The following is a 15413-nucleotide window of genomic DNA, read 5'->3' as shown; positions in this document are numbered from 1 at the left end:
CCCCCATCTCCCTGTATCCATACGTGTGTCTCCATCTAATCAGAACACCACGAAGGTCAGAGAAATCCACTCGGAACAAAACAAATGAAGACGCAAACACAAATAAAGCAGAAACAGGCGTATAAATACAGGGAGCAAACGGATGATTGCCAGAGGGAAGGGGGGTGAGGAGATGGGCAAAATGGGAGAAAGGAAGGGGGGAGATACAGGCTTCCAGTTATAGAAGAATAAGTCACAGGAATAAAAGGCACAGCATAGGGAACACAGCCGACAGTATTGTCATAGCGTTGCACGGTGGCCGATGGCAGCTACGCTTGTGGCGGGCACAGTATAACGTGTACACTTGTCGAATCACTATATTGCACACCTGAAACTAATGTAACATGGTGCATGTCAACTATACTTCAATTTAAAGAGGAAAAAAATGGCATCAGTAAAGGTAACTGCATGGGGAAAACAACGACAACAACCATCTGTCCTACCCTGCCCTCTGCGGCTCCCTCCCCTTCACACTGAAGCTTTCCATACATTCCACTGCTTTTAGGACCGCCGAGGTCCTTAACCAGGGCCTGCAGTGTCCCACACCGTCTAGTCTCAGCCTAACCTTTCTGTCACATCTTGCCCCAGTCTCTCCTGCGTTCAGCTCCCTCCAGCATTACTGGCTTCCTCTGCTTTCTGCCTGATTCTGAATCTTTAAAATGTGGCTCCTTCCTCCTGGAATATTATTCCTGCTTTTCCCTGCCTCTTAGTTAATTCTTCATCCCTCAGATTTCAGCTCAAAAAGTCAGTTCTGCATGGAGGCCTTCACATGATTCCTAGATCCAGTCAGCTATCAATTTTTATAGCTTTTGCTTATCTCGTGTACATTTTCTTCATTGAATCTTCTCAGTTTAAAATTCTACTCTCATCCATTTGGTGATTCGCTTGATTTCCATCTCTTCTACTAGATAATAAGCACCATGAAGCAAGGAATTTGTCTGGTTTTGTTCACTGTTGTATTGCAGGCCCGAACTCAGCGCTTGTACACAACTGGCTTTCAACAAATAGTCATAAACAGTGTTGAAAGACACATTGTGGGGTGCCTGGGTGGCTCAGCAGTTGAGCATCTGCCTTTGGCTCAGATCATGATCCCAGGGTCCTGGGATTGAGTCCCGCATTAGGCTCCCTGCATGGAGCCTGCTTCCCCCTCTGCCTACATGTCTGCCTCTCTCTCTGGGTCTCTCATGAATAAATAGATAAAATCTTTTTAAAAAAGAGGAAGACACATTGTATACACCTGAAACTAACATAACACTGTATGTGAACTACACCAGAATTAATACTTTTTTGAAGGACACACTGTGGGGGTGCCTGGGTGCCTCAGTCAGCTAAGTGGCTGACTCTTGATTTCAGCTCAGGTCTATATCTCAGGGTCATGAGTTCAAGCCCCGTGTTGGGCTCCATGCTGGATATGGAGCCTACTTAAAGGATAAAAACCTACAGAGGTGCTGGGTGGCTCAGTCAGTTAAGCATCTGCCTTAGGCTCAGGTCATGATCCCGGGGTCCTGGGACTAAGCCCCAGATCAAGCCCCACTGCTCAGCAGGGAGTTGGCTTCTCCCTCTCCTCCCTGCTTGTGCTGTCTTGGTCACTATCTCTGTCTCTCTCTCAAATAAATAAATAAAATCTTTTTTAAAAAACCTACACAAGACCCACTGTGTACCTCAAATGCAGTTCAGGATGTTAATATCAGATAAGACACATGCATTAGTGTGTGTGGGTACTTGATCAGTTGTGAATTTATTATTCAGTTCTCTGTGCAGAAAAAGATACAACAATATAGCCACAGTTTATATTGGCTTTTCATGTACCTTACAAGTAAAGCAATCTTTTTTTTTATTTGTATTTTCAGGTTATGTCCTTGAAATGTCTGAGCTAAAAATCATTGGTGGCATTATTATGCATCATAGAAATTGTGTTTCTGTCGAAGAAATAAAAAATAAATGTCTCTGAAAACTACGTTTCACAAAACACCTTTTTACTATCTTGCATCTTTCTTCCTATAAAAACTCACATTTTCCTGGTCATGAAAAAGAATGCAGTTGCCAGGAAAAAGGTGTGAGCGGGAATGCATAATATTTAAAATTATTCAAAGTAAATGCTCCTTCAGAGGGGCAAATTGTTATATCAGGAGAAATGCTGTCTGCTTCCTAAGAGACCATTCTAAACAAATAATTATAAACCACATTTTTGATGTGGCCTATGAAGTTCTGGTTGGAAGAATATTTTTGTAATTGGCTCAGCTATGTTCGGGGAGACATGACTTCAGCCCTGTTGCCACATCCCTTATTAAGGCTGTTTCTACAAAGGCAACAGGGAATATCTGTGAGGGAAATACCTTATAATTTTGTTGAATTAATTTAGTCAGTGACAGTTATTTTTAACATTTCAAGAAGCAAAGAAAAAGGCGTAACTCCTTCAGCACGCCTATTGGAATGGGGAGCAAGGTGGTGCATATAAATGAGAGAATGTGCAGGAAGTGCCTAGCTTGGTGGGAATAAATACTATGTAATGTCACACAGTAGACACTTTGTAAATATTAGTTCCCCTTATCTCCACTTATTGAGGTACTCAAGTTGTCAGGGAAACACTGATTTCAAAAGTACAGTCACACAGTTGGAAGGACATTTCATAGGGAAAGGTAGTGTATTGGCTTTATGTGTATTCCTTCTCAAGAGGGCACGATGAAGACAGGACAGAAGGATTAAAAGTTCAAAATGAGAAGGCTCAATGGGGTATAAGCAGCCATGGGGAAGAAAGAGAAAGGTGAGTGCAGCAAAGACAAGCTGCAGCATCACTCTTCTCCAGGCAGGTAGTGAAAAGGCAGAAAGGAGCCCCTTGTAACTCTCAAAGCAGGAGTGCCTTATTTTCCATTGGAATCTTAACCAGGGCCGTATTGTATTAAAAAAAAAATAAAAGAACTCACGTGGTTGTTGGCAGGAGGGGAAGTGGGATTAGATGCCCACCCTCTCATTCTTTCTACCCCATGCCACCCCATCCTGAAGCTTTGGTAGTTCCACAAATAACACTGTGGCCATATAGCCCAGAGCACAACCACAGCAATGGCTAGAGGGGATTTATAGCCAAGTCTCTAAGGAAAGCTGAGAGGTAATACATAGTTTCCGACTGAAGTTTAGGAGGAGAAGGTACTTAATTTGGACTTGGGAATGCCTTGTTTTAAAATTGTATCTTCCATTCATCGCTGATTCCAAAGACTGAATTCCTAAATTGGCAGTAATTGCTGCTTAGGCAATGTCAGTGCTTTTTGTTAAATATTTTATTTTATAGGAAGAAAGACAAGCTTGTTTGTTAAATTATTTATTTTATTGAAAAGAAAGAACAGATCCTGAAATTGCTGACTTGAGATAACTCTAGAAAAGGGATGGCATATAAATCTAAACCTTGTCTTTGAGATAGATGGGTTTATATTACTTTTGCTAACTAGCAAAGCTGCTTTAAAAATAGGAGAAGAAATTAAGGAAATAGTGCTGTGCTCACTGTTATTTTATGTAACTTCTATTTCGATTGGCAAAGGTTTTAATTTCAATTTAGCTGTCAGCTGACATCCCTGAATGGGGCCCCCCCTCCCCAAATATAGCATTATCAACAAAGTCCATCCTGAAAAGATAAAAAACAAAACCAAAAACAAAGTCCACTTTTTCCAATCTCAAGGGGATGAATGCTATGATGGTGCAGGCTAAGTTGCGAACCTGCGGTAAATATAAGGCTATAGTTAAAAAGAGAAGATGGGAATAAGAGCAATCAGCCAAGAAATGTTTTGTTTTCCCACCGCCAAACCTATCACTCTATTATATGTGTATCTGTATATTTTGCCTCCTACTTCCCACTGAAATGGAAGATGTGACTCTAGAATGAATAAGTGCTATATTTTGAGTTCTGGCCATCAGAATGTGACCAAGGGGATATGGACCAAGGCAGTTAGGAGTCTGTACATTCTCCATGTGCCTTCTCTCTCCAACCTCTATGGCTGTAAGTGATGGACTTGTAGATGGCATCATTACAAGTTGCAAAGAGCATAGGTCCTGAGTCACTGACTAGAGAGTAGTTGGATCCTGTTATGTTACGATACATGTTACGATGACATGAGTGACAAGCCTTTGTTGAGTAAGGACAGGGAGTGTTCATTACCACAACAGAGGCTTTACCACTCTAGCCTATCCTAACTGATAGAGATGGCAATGGATTTTGTCAGTTTCTCAATGATTTCATAAAGTTTCAAGAACTACTATATATTCCATGCTTGGCTCTGCTGTTCTGTATGTTAACTTTTCCTTACTTTTAGCTCTGCATTTATCTCTATATTGATCAATAGATCATATCCTTAAAAAAAAAAAAGGTAATGGCATAGACAATAATTTAATTTGGTTCTAATCCAGCATTTTTCAAAGTGTTTTCAAGAAGCATTACATTTGGGAGATACTAATATGTGTACCTGAATAGAATTTCCAAGCTTTTATAATTTTTGGGAAATGCTACATTCTATAGATCTGTCTTGGAGACATTTGACATGTGTTATTATAAAAGGCTCCGAGTAGATCTGTAAGAAAGAAGCCAAAGTTACCTTTTCCAAGTGTTTCCACATTTATTTGACTATGACTTTTTTCCTGCAAACATTTCTTAGAAATAGTCCCATTTGTGGGGTGCCAGGTAGGCTCAGTCAGTAGAGCATGTGACTCTTTATCCAGGGGTTTTAAGTTTGAGTCCCACATTGGGTATAGATAATATAAAAAATCTTTTGTTTAAAAGCTTTATTTAAAAAAAATAAAAAAATAAAAGCTTTATTTATTTTAATCTAGAGAGAGGGGAGGGGCAGAGTGAGAGAAAGAATCTCAAGCAGACTCTCCACTGAGCACCGGGCTGAATGTGGGGCTTGATCTTGATCTCCTAACCCTAAGATCATGACCTGAGTCAAAACCAAGAGTCAGATGCTCAACTGACTGAGCCACCCAGACACTCCTTTAAAAAAAATCTTTAAAAAAAGTTCCATCTGTGCAAAAGTAGTTATGGAGATAGCCTGAGGAAAAAAATCCTGTAATTCTACTTAGATACATTTTCACCAAAAGAACACTGAATTAGTCAGAAGTCTACCAAAGAAATAGAATCAGTAGTTAAATAGGTATATTAGTTTCCTGGGGTAGTGTGTTATAAAATTTACCACAAAATGAATGGCTTAAGAAAGCAAAACTCATTCTTTTCACACTTCTGGAGGCTAGAAGTTCGATTTCAAGGTGTCAGCAGGGATGTGAGGGTGATCTGGCTGCGACATCTGTCACCCCGTTGATCGCCAGGGTTGATTCGGCTGATCTGGCTGGCTAGGCGGGTGTCCCCTTCCTCCCTCACCGCTCCATGTGCGTCCCTCCCGAAGCTGTGCGCTCGGTCGAAGAGGACGACCATCCCCGATAGAGGAGGACCATTCTTCGGTCAAGGGTATACGAGTAGCTGCGCTCCCCTGCTAGAACCTCCAAACAAGCTCTCAAGGTGTCAGCAGTGCCATCCTCCCTCTAAAGGCTATAGGGAAGAATCCTTCCTTGGCTCTTCTGGTTTCTGGTGGTTACTGACAATCCTCACTATTCCTTGGCTTTCTTCTCTGTGTATTTCTATATCTTCAAATCTCCCTCTCCTCATAGGGACAGTGGTCACTGAATTTAAGGCCCACCCTAATTCAAGATGACATCATCTTAATTTGATTACATCAAGACCCTATGTGAATAACCTCACATTCACAGCGTCTGGGATTGGAAATTAGGACTCCAACATATCCTTTTGGGGACACAATTCAAACTCCAATAGCAGGAAATATTTTTCATCTATCTATCAATCAATCAATCAAAAAACTGGCTTATGCAATTGTAGCATCTGGCGAGGCAAGTCAGAAATATATAGGGCAGGCCAGCAGGCCAGAAACTCTCTAGCAGGAGCTGAAACTGTCATCCACAGGCAGAATTTCTTCTTCATGGAAACCCTCGTTTTACTCTTAGAGCCTTTTAACTGATTGCATGAAGCCCCCACACACTATCCAGGGTAGTTCACTTTACTGCAAGTCAATTGATTGTAGATGTTAGCCGCATCTATAAGATGCCTTCACAGCAACCACTAGTTGCTTAGTGTTTAGTGTTTGATTGAAAAACTAGGTACTATAGCTTAGCCAAGTGGACACAGAAAACTAGCCATCAAATGTAAAATTTAATTGTCAGGTCAAGAATCTTCTGAGGTTCTAAGACCTTCTAAAGCTCTCAGCACACAAAAGCTTTTTTTCTTCTTCATTGACAAAATCTTCTTGGGTCCCCTCTACCAGCCACGAAGTGGTCCTTATGAGCCCTGTCTCTGAACGAAAGGGAGAATTGATGGGATGCAATTCAATTGTTCAGATACATTAAGAAATAAAACATAGTGCCTATTTGGCCGTTTTGAAATCTTTACTTTGAAATGATCTTAGATAGTACTTAAGCTAGGATTCTTACTTTATCAATGGGTGAACTGGGCCCAGAGCTCAGACCCAACCTGAGGTTAACAACCCAGTCCAGTTCTCTTTCCACTGTGACTCACAGACAACCGTCAAAAGGGCACACCAGCCTATACTGAGGAAAAAGATGAACTCTTTGGCCTCCTTCTTCCAGGCATTATACTGTGGAAACATGTGCATGCTGAGAAATCTCCTATGTGCCTCTTCTAGAGCACATAGCTCAGCCCCCAGGTACCGTCCACGTTGCTGGAGAGGAAGGGTACGTGGGCAGGAGGGCACCTCACCCAGCAGAAGGCTTTTCTTGCCGGGGACCTCCCAGGACTCTCTTTAGGCATGGGTCAAGTCTTTCACCTGCGTCACATTTGGAACTCAAGCTTTAGTCACTCTGGGTATACAAGGTTGGCTTGCCTCTGCATTTCGATGACACTGTATGTTTTGATATCCTAGGTGACATGTCTGCATAAATACATTAAGACAGGAACAGCAAAGGTCATAACTTTTCTTATTACTGAAGATAAAATTTAATGAGCTAGATCACAGGCTGCTTTAAGAACGGCCGTGCCAGGTTAATGGGGCTCTGCTACTGAAGCCAATTACACTGGGTACAATTACATCCTATTCTAATAGCTGTAAGTCAGGGTTACACAAAGATTCTGTCTCTGGGTAATTACTAGCTAGGAAGCAGGTGAGGGGAAACTAAGCAAATTGTCACTGATCATACAAGAGACACACAGAAAGCACAGAGCTTGTAGCTATTCCGGGTGTGTGTGTGTCATCTGTTGCTAAGAAGGAGCTGGCTTCGCAGTCAGAAAGCCCTCTTCTTCTAGCACTGACCGAAAGGATATGTGATTTCAAAGACGCTTTTAGAAAAGTAGCTGAAAAGTGAATAGTAGGAGAGGGGGAGGAAGAACTCAGAAAGCCCTTCTCTATTGAAACTGTTTCCCTGAGGATCGTGAAAGATTTAGTGGACTGATATTATTAATTTCTTCCAACCTAAATACAAGGGAGTGTTACCGAAACCCAAAATGATATTGTAAAATTTGAACAAACCTCAAAGATTGACTTAATAAAAAGGCCTCCTTTAAATTCTCTGCTAGCCTCACCCTGGCGGCTATTTACAGGTCCTTTCGTGCACATGGCTAAAAGGGGGCCATTGAGGAGTCTCCTGACAATTGAAGATCCATCAGAAATATAGATGAAAAAACTTTGAAATTTCAAAGTAACATAATTTTCCTATGATCTCATGGATCAATTTGCACACTATTGATTTTTGAAAAGCCTTCGAGGAACCAACACACCTTCTCTGAAGGAAACACATGTGTTCAGGTTATCAGTGAGTAAATATTTTAAAATCCGAGGGAGTGGGGGGTAATGTTTCCTTTATGAAAGCATCAGTGACATTTATTGGAACTGTGGGAAAGTCATTGCAGACAAGGGCAGCTGTATTTCTGAGTGCTGCCTTTTGAGTAGAATGATGTTTATAAGGGAATGAGTATTAAATAAATGACACAAGCAATGTCAATTTTTCAAAATGTTCTTTGTCTCCAAGAGGTTAAAGATTAAAAAAAGTAATTCCTAATATTGGTTGTTCAGACCACAATTGGAAAGACTTCCAGAATGACTCAAGATTTTTAAAAGATCCTTTCAAAGTAATGAAGTAATCTGTGGTAGAGTAGAAACAAAGAAACAAGAGGAGTAGGTGGTACAGCATGGAGTCAGATCATGTCCTCTTGCTACTGCTTGCCCCGAGATTAAATTTTGGTGACATTGCTCTTTTTGTCATTAGAAGAGAAGGAGGAGGTTTTTTAGTCATTGTATATTCATTCTGTCTCTTTTCTCTCTCTAAACAAAACTCATTTCTCCAAATCTTTAGGTTTTTGGTTTTTTTTAATAAATTTATTTTTTATTGGTGTTCAATTTGCCAACATATAGAAAAACACCCAGTGCTCATCCCGTCATGTTTTTTTTTTTTTTTAACAATCTCCAAAGTGTTGTTTGTTTCTCCCTCTGCCTGTGTCTCTGCCTCTCTCTCTCTCTGTGTCTCTCATGAATAAATAAATAAAAATCTTTAAAAATATAAAAGATCCAATGCTAATCTATCTTGGATAACTGTAGTGTTCTGAATGTGTAGATTTTCTACAAAGGCAAATAGATATTCTTCTTTAATATGTATATTGACTGTGGCTATTCAGAGAACATAATGGTCAGCCTTGTCACACACATCAGTGCTAGACAGCAGAGGAGAGAAAATAGAATATATAACTTGAGGTGAGAAGTTAAAAGGTGCATCTCATGAGCAAAACATCCAACACCATACATTGCATATACCCACCGAGAACTAATATGGTCCAAGACTGATAAACCCTCAAGTTTCAGACACACTTAAAAAAAATAAAATAAAACCCCAGAAATACGGGTGGTTTGCTCTAATACTGACAGGTCCACAGTAGAGACAAAACAAAACAGAGTCACAAAGGAGTTATCTTGTCACTGGCAAAATTAAGCTTCCTTAAAGTGGAGTTCAAGAATGATCCAGATCAAGTCATATCCTGCAGTCTCCTTACTCAAGAGTGGTCCACAAACTAGAAGTATCAGTATTACTTAGGAGCCTGTTTGAGAGGCAAGATTTCTGGGCGCCTGAATGGGAGTCAGTTAAGTGTCTGATTTCAGTTCAGGTCATGATCTTAGGGTCCTGGGACCTAGCCCTGCATTGGGCTCCTTGCTCAGTGGGGAGTCTGTGTTTCCCTCTGCCCCTCCCCCCGCTTGTGCGCATGAGCTCGCTCGCTCTCTCTCAGATAGAAAAAAAGAAAGAAAGAAAGAAAGAAAGAAAGAAAGAAAGAAAGAAAGAAAGAATCTTAAAAAAAAAAAGCTTCACTTCAGGCCTTCTGAATCAGAATCTGCATTTTATCATGTGATTTCTAAGTACCTTAAAGCTTAAGCTCTGGCCAAAACACAGATCATGAGGTTCTAGGGTCTACTTCCATTACAATTTTTGTAAAAGAACATTTCAAACATCCCAGATCCAGTTCCAGATTCAGTTTTTGTGAATCTTCCAATAGTTCCTTACTCAGGTTTGTCTCTATATTATGAGCAATGAAAGAAATTAGTGGTAAATTACTGTACTAAGGGCAGCATGGCCTTAGTGGAACAAACACTAAGCTTGGCGTCACAGAGAATTATGCTCAATTCCTGACTCACCACCAGCTGTGTGAATTTGAACAAGAGGCTTCAGCTCTTGAGTTGTCATTTCTTTCACTTACAAAATTGGATTAATACTACCTGTGTCACAGTGTCCTTAAGAGAATGGACTGAGATGACGTAAGCAGAGTGCTTAAATACATCTAAGTTTGATCTGTTGCCTGAGGACCATCTCTACATTTCCTCCCAGAACCTCAACATTAATTTCCTTTCTCTGGTTCATTCTGTAGTTTGTTGCCTCAAAGGCAGGTAACTTCACATCAGTTATATTCTTCCATTTGAGGCTCACATTTCCTCAAAGCAAGAGCCTCTTAGGTCTTATCACAAACCCAATGTGATAATTTAGGTGAACCAATTTTTCCCAAGCCTCATTGCAATTAGAGAACCCCAGAGTCATTTTATGACCATCTGTCAAACTGCAACATGGAGAGTGCTGAATCCTATATAACAAATTAATTGATCCAGAGGGCTCTTCTCATTTAGATTGCTGGACAAATTGTCCTTCTTTGCCCAGCACAAGCTTAGTTGACTCTTGTTTACTCAGGCATGATCACTAATACCCCCAATTTCCCTTAAAAAAAAAAAGTGTCCTGGCTTGTGTGAGAAATTCTACAGTCAGCTATAAGCAAATGACTTTGGCTTTCCAAAGTCAAACAGTAAGTACAGAATAAATGTTACACTTGTTTCCTTCCTTTGCCTAAGCAGCTCTTCAAAAAGTTGCTTCTGATACAGAACCCTATAGATTTTGTCATGCCTCCCAATCCTATGTGGGGCCTGCTCTCTGTTGGCATTCAGTACCCTTTTATACCCTGCTCTGTATCTTCCCCTCTGTTATACAGGATGCATACTTGGGACTCCTTTGCCAGCCTGCCTTGCCAGCTGAGATCCACAGTCTTAGATTCCATGCTAAGATGCATTGGCATGAGGGAAGCAAATTGGTTTGGGAAGCAAATGAGAAGCATTGCTGCTGCTTCTGTAATTGGCAAGCAGACTCTTGGATCTGCAGATGCATGTTTTTTGTTGTATCCTCTGCATCTCTTGGCCACTTAATCTGCTTTGAGGCTGAAGAAGATCTGTAAGGTTGGCAGTGACTTCCTGTAGATCCCCGATCCTGGGCAGCAGCATCTCCGTAAGCCTCTGCCTGACTTGTACCCTCTTTATTCCTTCCAGTGCTTTGTCATTTGCTCACTTATTGACTTTTGAACAAATCTATTGAGCTATAATTGATATAATTAACCCCCTCCTTCCTTTTTGTTCTTCAGTCCCAGGCAGCTAATGATCTGCTTTCTGTCACTATAGTTTAGTTTACATTTTTAAGTTTCATATAAATGGAATCTTACAGTATGTACTCTTTTTTTGTATGGCTTCTTTCACTCATCTTAATGTTCTTTGAGATTCACCAGTGTTGCTTCAGGCATCAGATTTCATTACTTTGTATTACTGAATAGCATTCTATTTTTTGGAAATCCTTATTCACCCACACACCCATTGATGGACATTTACACTTGCTTCGTTTCCAGCTTTGGTTATTACAAATAAAGCTACTATAACATTCCTGTAAGTCTTTGTAGAGACATGTTTTCATTGCCCTTGAATAAATAATTTAAGAGTGCAATGGCTAGCTCTTTCTCATGGCACCTCAAAGGCAGTAGGCTGCTTTAGGATTAAGCTAAACATCGGTCTCTCTAAAGAAGATGATGCCCATGAGTACATTGTGAGAAAGGCCCTAAACAAAGAAGGTAAAACCAAAGAGCCCACAATTCAGTCTCTCCAACACAAGCATTGGCATACTGCTCTGAAGAAACAGTGTACTAAGAAAAATAAGGAAGAGGCTGTAGACTATACTAAATTTTGGTCAAGAGAATGAAGGAGGCCAAAGAAAAAACACCAGAAACAGATTGACAAGAGATGGAGGCCGTCTTCTCTGAGAGCTTCTACCTCTGAGTCTAGAAAAAATGAGATTTTTCTAAGAGTATCAAATAAGAGTGTAGTGGCTGGATCACAAGGAGGTTTGTTCAACTTTTGAAGAAACTACCAGTTATCCAAAGTGATTATACCATTTTATAGTGATTGTACCATTGTAAACGATTTCTAGTTGCTCTGCATCTTCACCAATGCTTGTAATTATCTTCTTTTAATTTTATCTATTCTAATAGGAGAGAAGTAGGATGATCCACATCTCCATCAGACTTAAAAATAGCCACATTAGCCTGGAGAGATTTTAGGTAAGAGATACAAAATACTAAGTAATGGTGAAGGGTAAGAGAGAATGGAATGAATCATGGAATAGGGGTGGCCATGGGGAATGGAGAAAATACCTTCTCCTTGCCCTGTGAGCCTCCAGAACTGAATGTGGTCATGAGGAAAGTTAACAGGTCAGTGTGAGAATGCTTTTTAGAGGGCTAAAGAAAGCCCCTTTTGTCCAACCAGAGAACCTTAGCCTCCCCAGAATCACCCCCACAGAGGTGTTAAGAGTGGTACTTTGTGATTTTGAAGCCATATCATGGGATGCTCACCATATCATAGGTGGCTCAGTGGTTGGGCTTCTACCTTCAGCTCAGGGCATGATCCCAGGATCTAGTATCAAGTCCTGCATCGGGCTCCCTGTGAAGAGCCTGCTTCTCCCTCTGCCTAGTCTCTGCCTGTCTCTCTCTCCCTCTTTTCATGAATAAATAAATCTTAAAAAAAAAAACAACAACAAAGCCATATCATGACCTCGCCAGTACCCACCATGCTATATGTCAATGTCCAAAGTGGTGCTCTGTGATGTCTAAGGCCCCCAAGTCACCATTGGCTGGGGTAGTGCTTAGCTGATCAATCAAACTGAAGAATGTGGCCCCTCATTGTCCCAGGGAGGGCATATATAGGGAGGTCAGAGGCTCTGGGTTAGGCCAGTTCTTGCCTTTATTGTGGCTAAGGTAACCAGAAAACCATAGGAGCCTGGAATAGTTATAACACAACCAACCCCAATGACCAAAGGGAAGAAGACGAAATCCAGAGCTGGTGTTAAGGTGAGATGACTTTAAGCAAGCTCTTCCTCTTCCCCTATTGACTTTGTCTCCCAAGTCCTTTATCCTATCCTTGCCTGGCACAAAACCCCTTATTGGTCCACACCCTTTTTCATGAAGCTCCTCCTTCCCATTTAGCCCTCATCCTCTTTCTCCAAATTAATGCCCTGGGCTCACTCTCTTGCCCTTGCCCAAAACAACCAGGAAGACCAAAAGATCTCTTCAAGGGAACCCCCCAAAAAGCAATCTCAAATATCTACCACTCACTCAGAAAAGCTGAAAAGAGCATGAAGCCAACAATATTCAACTGTTACCATATGCTGAATAGAAGTGGCATCAAAGTAAGAGAAGAAATCAATATAAGAGATAAGATCAAAGGTCTCAGAACAAGAGACTCTGGAGAAGCCCACCACTTCACGTAACTTGTGCAGCCAGTAACTGAATAAAAAAGGTCACAGACCTTAGAAATATCTGTTGAGGGGCGCCTGAGTGGCTTAGTCAGTTAAGCATCTGACTCCTGATTTCGGCTCAGGTTGTGATCTCAGGGTCCTAAGATCAAGCCCCAAGTTGGGCTCAGTGCTCAATGGGGAGTCTGCTTCTATCACTCTCCCTCTGCCCCTCCCTTCATTCTCTGTCTCTCTCAAATAAATCAATAGTCTTTTAAAAAAAGAAAAAGAAAAAGAAACATCTGTTGAGTCTCCAGAGGCATGGTTTCTGGGAAAAGGCCAACCACATTGAAGCTGAATCTCACACCAGCAGGGTAAACTGATGGCTATGATCGAAATAAAAAATCAAGTTGTGAAAAGATGGTATTCAGTGTGCCTCTGAATTCTCTGTTGGTAGGGAGGGAAGCAGGAGATGAGGCAGGTGTGTGAAAAGGGAGGGACATGGTGTCCTGGAGGGTTGGGGACCAGATCCTCAGGGCTACAGTTAGCCAGACATTAGCGATAAGGACTAAACTTCAGAACTGAGCACTGAAGATAAGTTCCCCTCCTTAACACTTTATCTCAGAGGCAAGGAAGAAAAGGAGGTGGTGTTACTGCATTTATTTGGGGATACAGAGCAATATTAGGGTCTAGATTGCAACAACCCAGATGCGGAGAGGGTTTGATGTATGGACAGTAACTGTGACTATGATACTTTCCTTAAAATAGGCAAAATAAAGAAATCACTTCCTGGTCACCTACCTCATAGTGGGGTTCACCGCACCCCACCACTATATGCTGTAAGCTTAAAGGTGCTCAGCTTTACTAAATGCTCACCTTACTAAAAGTCACCATCAGCATTCCCAAGTACTGGAATAATGTTTAGAGGGAACAAACCCAATACTGATTAGGTTCCTTTCCTGCTAAGAAACTGAGGGTGGGGTGGTGGGAGTAGTCAACTCCCAGGGCAGGGGATAAAGAGGATCTTTGTCTGCAGAGTTTTAATACAACTATAAAACCCAGTAAAAGATGGTCTTTTAATTATTACTGCACCCCAGCATTTCTCAATAATTACAGTCTTCCTCAATAAAGCCTTTTGTTCAAATTCTAAACAGTTTTGTGATTCAGGTTTCAAAAGCATAGGTTTATTCTACAACTAAACAAAAAACTAAACTCAATCAAAAAAATGGCCAAAGGTTTTTGTATATATTTCTTCAAAGAAGATATACAAATGGCCAATAGGCACATGCAAAGATGCTCGACATCATGAGTCATTAGAGAAATACAAGTCAAAATCGTGAGACACCACGTCATATACACCAGGATGGCTACCGTGAAAAAATTAAAACTAACAAGTGTTGGAGAAGATGTGGAAAACAGTTTGGTGATTCCTCAAAAAGTAAACATAAAATTACTATATGATCCAGCAATTTCTTCTAATTTTTCTTCTAATTTTTCTTCTAATTGGGACCCCCGCCCCAAAATTGAAGACAGGTACTCAAACAAATACTTGCAGGCCAGTGTTCATCGCAACATAATTCACAATGGCTAAAAGGTGTGAACATGAGTGTCCATCAGCAGATGACTGGCTAAATGGAACATGCTATATACATACAATGGCATATTATTCAGCTGTAGAAGGAATGAAGTTCTGATCCATGCTATAACATGGATAGATCTTGAAAACACCATGTCAAGTGAAAGAACCCAAACACAAAAGGACAAATACTGTATGATTCCCCTTATATGAGGTACCCGGACTAGGTGAATTCATAGAGACAGAAAGTAGAATAGAAATTACCCAGGGCTTGGGGGAGAAAGGAATGGGGACTTCTTGATTAATGGGAGCAGAGCTTCTGTTTGGAATGATGAAAAGGCTCTGGAAATGGATAATGGTGATAGGTGCATTGTGAATGAACTGAATACCACTGAACTGTATAAATGGCTAAAAGGGAGAATTTTACTTTATGTACATTTCAGCACAATAAAAACGCAAAAAAGTTTATGTAATATTCAACACAACACATTTTTAGTATTTATCCTTTTAAGAAGTCATTGTCTTCTGCCATGGAATTAATTTGGACAAGGCTCTGTTGTACTGTTGGCCCCAACACAGGCTGGCTGTTACCACTGCTCCTTCCTATAGAAAGTTCATAAATGATTTGGAATTATTTTGAGATGACTTCCAAATCACTTCCAATCTATAATCCCAGAGGTCATTATGTAATACACACATCCTACATTAAAACGGGAGATTCTAG

This window comes from Vulpes vulpes, chromosome X, assembly GCF_048418805.1.
Source record: "Vulpes vulpes isolate BD-2025 chromosome X, VulVul3, whole genome shotgun sequence".
Lineage (NCBI taxonomy): Eukaryota > Metazoa > Chordata > Mammalia > Carnivora > Canidae > Vulpes > Vulpes vulpes.
The sequence above is the reverse complement of the archived record's forward strand: the minus strand, read 5'-3'. Positions refer to the sequence as shown.